The following is a 4,895-nucleotide window of genomic DNA, read 5'->3' on the forward strand; positions in this document are numbered from 1 at the left end:
TTACACATGCAAAACCACTGCAGTTAAAATTAGGAGCAAAAGATTTAACTGGGAAAATTCTTTGCAGCAAGTTTTTCTGATAAAGGTTTCATTTCCAGGCTATATAAGGACCATTCTCCAAATGATAAAAGACCAGAGGATATGAACTGGCAATTATCGGGGGAAGAAATCCAACGTTTATATAGCCAAATGAAAAAAATGCCCGAAACAACCAATAATTAGATAAATGAAAATTAAAGCAATTTTAAGGTTACTTTTCACATCCATCAGGTTGACAAGGTTGACATCAAAATAAAATAACAAATGTTTGGAGGGGCTGCAAGAAATCACCCACATTAACGCATTGTTAGTGGATCCGTGAATTGGAAGTATGCTCTCTAAGTTACTAAACTATATCCCTATGATTTAGTGATACAACTATTAGGCCTATTACCCCCCCCCAAAAAAAGACTTTAAAAAACAAGAAAATATCCTATATGTACAAAAAATATTTATAGCAATTCTTTTTTTTTTGTAGTGGTAAAATCCTGGAAACTAAGGGATGCCCATCATTTGGGAGATGGCTGAACAAATTAAGGTATATTAATGTAATGGAATATTATTGTGCCATAACATATGAAGAAAGGGATCATTTTAGAGGAACCTGAAGTCCCTTCTATCTCGGTCAACTCATGCAGTGTGAAATGAATTAAACCAAGAGAACAATTTATACTATTACAATAATGTAAAAAAAATGAACAGTTTTGAAAGACTTAAGAACTCTGATCAGTGCAACAACTAACCACAGTTCCCTAGTACCGATGATAAAACATGCTACTCATCTCCTAATTGAGGGATGATTGACTCAAGATACAGAATGAGAGGTGGAGCCAAGATGGTAGCATAGAGCCAGTAACCTAGAGGAACTCTCCCAATATTTGCTTCAAAATATGAATTTCCCCTCCCAGATTGATTTTTTTTTTTGAGTAGGTAAAAGAGGTCATTTTTTCCTCATTTCTTATTAGCCTTAATCACTGAATGAGTGTTGTCTCAGACAAACAGAGACCTGGGAAAGATCTTAGCTTAAAAAGACCATGGTCTCCCACTGCATCTGGGGACATCTCCAGTCATCCTGATTTATGCCTTGCCACTGGACTGAGATGGCTCTGGAGAAGAGAATGAGGCTGGTAACTTTGCACAGCCCTGCCTCACTTAAATCCAATTCACTTTCAAGTCAAGACATCACCTTCCTGATGTTATTGGTCCACTTCAAGAATGAAGGACAAATGGGGCAGCTAGATGGCCCAGTGAATAGAGCTCTGGCCTTGGAGTCAGAAGGACCTGAGTTCAAATCCAGCTTCAGACACATGACACTTACTAGCTGTGTGACCCTGGGCAAGTCACTTAACGCCAACTGCCTCACAAAAAAAAAGAATGAAGGACAAACAACAATAGCCAATTTGGTAGGTATGAGGTAGTATTTCAGAACTGCTTTGTGATTTAGAGCATTTTTTCAACTGACTATAGATAGCTTTTATTTCTTTTGAAAACTGCCTGTTCATATCCTTTGACTATTTACCTATTGGGGAATGGCTCTTATTTTTATAAATTTGACTCAGTTCTCTATGTATTTGAGAAGCAAGGTCTTTATCAGAGAAACTTGCCAGATTTTTGAGGAGGAATAGGATAAAAAGAAAGAAAAAAGGATAAATAGAATAAATAGGATATTTGGGAAATACATAGTTAATAATCATAACTGTGAATATGAAGGGGATGAACTTACCCATAAAATGAAAGCAGAGAGCAGAATGGATTAGAAACCAGAATCCAACAACATGTTGTGTATAAGAGACACACTTGAAACAGAGAGACATGCATAGAACTAAAATAAGGCACTGGAGCAGAATTTGTTATGCTTTAGCTGAGGTAAAAAAGGCAGGGTAGCAATCAAAATCTCAAACAATGAAAATCCAAAATAAATTTAATTATGAGATAACCAGGGAAACTACACTGTTAGGCGTATACTGTAAGAATGTCAATGACAGAGAAAAAAGCACCAATAGACATCAGAGCATTTATAGCAGCATGTTTTATAGCAGCAAAAAACTGGAAACAAAGTAAATATTCATTAAGGAATAGTTAAACAAATTTTGGTACATGAATGTAATGAAATATATTGCTGTGCTGTAAGAAACAATGAATATGAAGTATCCTGAGAAGCACAGGAAGACATCTGAACTGATACAAAGTAAGCAGAACCAGGAAACCAATACAAACAATAATTATGTCAACACAAATGGAAAGAACAAAAACAAGACAATCAAAATTGAATGCTATGGAACCATGATGATGAAGTTTGCTCCCCCTGGTTCTTTGCAAAGGTAGGGGACAATCACTATAGAACATGGTATGTGTTTTCAGACTTTTTCAACATATGGGTTAGTTTTGCCAAAATATTCTTCTCTCTTTTTTATCCCTTGTTAGAAGGAATTACTGCTTGAGAGGGGAACAATGAAAAATGTAGATGATGTTAAAAAGAAAGGCATATCATATTTTCATCACGGATGCCCTCAATACATTTATAGAACATTCTCATATTTTATAAAGGTGATAAATCTGGCATATGTATTAGCATTTATTGATATCCTCTTGACCACCTTTAAAAATATAATTATAAATAATATTTAATAATAAAACCATCTATAATTCCCCCTCCTTTCTTTTGTTATTTCTTCCTCCCTGAAATATCTTATAAAATGATCCCTCAGTGCTCCAAGATTTTGTTGCCTCCTTCACAGATTTTTTTTCAATTAATACTTGCCTGGTCCATCTACTAATCATTACTTAATCTGTTGAAAATTCATTTTTACTTTCTCATATAGCAGATTATGGTTAGAAGTTTTTAGGTCCAAATGTGGTGGTTCCATTGTAATTGATAGAAAAAATTAGATCATTTTAGAAATATTGACAGATCTTTTCCACTTTCTGACTCCTAGTTACCCACTTGCCAATTTCATTTTTTTACTTGCTTGGGATCATGTGTATTGGTTGACAAGTTTTGATAGACTTGTTTTCGCTTCCAACTGTATTTCATCAGTTTACATGGTGATACCACTTATAATCTTCCACCATTGTGTTTTTCAAATGAGTTTGTATACTAAAATGATGTTGCCCTTGCTTGCCACCTCTCACCATTTTGGACAGAGAGCAAGTGTTTGTTGGTTATGTGAGTATTTGGGCTATTTTGATACCCTTATTTTAGTGATTGCTTTACATCATTTAAATTATTTCTGGAAATGATGATAACCAAGATCAAATCTTTGCCTTTTTCAATTTTTTTTTTGCTTTTTGGTGAGGCAATTGGGGTTAAGTGACTTGCCCAGGTCACACAGCTAGTAAGTGTCAAGTGTCTGAGGTCAGATTTGAACTCAGGTCCTTCTGACTCCAGAGCCAGTGCTCTATCCACTGCATCACCTAGCTGCCCCAAGAAGCTTACATTTTAAGTGGGAAAAGCACCACATAAAAAAGAGCTGGAAAGGGCAGGGCAGGTAGAGAAGTGGCACTTAAATGGGGGCATGATGATGAATTCCAGAGACTTGGAAATCCAGCTGTAAAGCTAAATGAAGAGTGGTCAGGATGGACCCATCCCCAAAGTGATTTTATGATCACCATGTGTTTCTTTTAAAATATTTCACAATTCTGAGGTTTTTTTTTAGATATTCACATTTCAAATAGTCTTAATGATTGAAGTTTGTTGTATAGTTTTTTTCACATCTAAAAGATCTGGGAATTTGCCTTTTCACAAATTGCTAATAGCTTGAAATTTATGGTTGAATGTATGGTTTTATTTTTTTATTTTGTTTACTTGGCTATTTTGTTGATATTTATTAATTTGCAATAAAATAATTTTAACAATAAAATTCAATAGAGTTATCATAGAATTCTCTGTCTCCTTCTCTCTGCCTTCTTTCTCCACCCCTAGCCCAGGCTGACAAAATAGAGAATGTACAATCGCTAAGCATTTTATGTGAGTTAAGCAGGTAGCAACTGGGGTAACTAATATGTATATATATATATATGAAAGAAAGAAAGTCTCTTGACCTGGACAAGTTCAAAATGGCTTGGCAGATTTGTTGTAGTCACTATGAGACCATGACACTGATGCACATAGATTGATTGATTTTTTTGCCCTCTCATTTCTAGCCTAGAAGTTTTCTGTCACTCTAAACCTAGGCACATATAGGTCAATCCTCATTTGGGAAATGTGTAAAGGCCCAGGCTGCTGCTAATCATTTTTCACTGTACCTGGTTGTATATGCCTATGGTGCCAGCAGGCTGTAGCCTTCTGGGTTCCTTGAGAAACGACTGCTTTTTACATTGTAGCTAAGGCAATAATTGGTGACAGAAAAACAGTCTTCAGGGGAAACAGAGCAACTCACTGACTGAGTCTCACTGAGAATAGATTAAAGGGGAAGAAAACTCAGGTTTCTGGACTGGCTATATAAAAGTTGGGCACTAGCAAAAAATCAGCAACTCTAAGGAGGAGGAAGGACATAAGTGAGGAGGAAAGAGATCTCATCAAAATTAAGGAGGCAGAGAAGTTGATCTATAGCACAGGAAGATAGCAGTTGTGAAGACTGGGCAGGAAGTCAACAGCTGTAAGGCTGCCTATCAGTAGAAATAACAATTCATATTAATATAGTGCTTTAGCATCTTCAAAACGCTTTCTCATAAACTACTCTGATATATGCAAGGGACATATTTTTATTTACACTTTGTATGCGAGAAAATCGAGACTCAGAATGGTTCAAGGACTTGCTTAAGGATATACAGCTAGTAAATGGCAGAGCCAGGATTTAAACCCAGGTCTTAAGTAGACCTGCACTTTAAGTAAAGTCTGCACTTTACACTACACC

Source organism: Vombatus ursinus, unplaced genomic scaffold, assembly GCF_900497805.2.
Source record: "Vombatus ursinus unplaced genomic scaffold, bare-nosed wombat genome assembly UNPS02014785.1, whole genome shotgun sequence".
NCBI classification, from domain to species: domain Eukaryota; kingdom Metazoa; phylum Chordata; class Mammalia; order Diprotodontia; family Vombatidae; genus Vombatus; species Vombatus ursinus.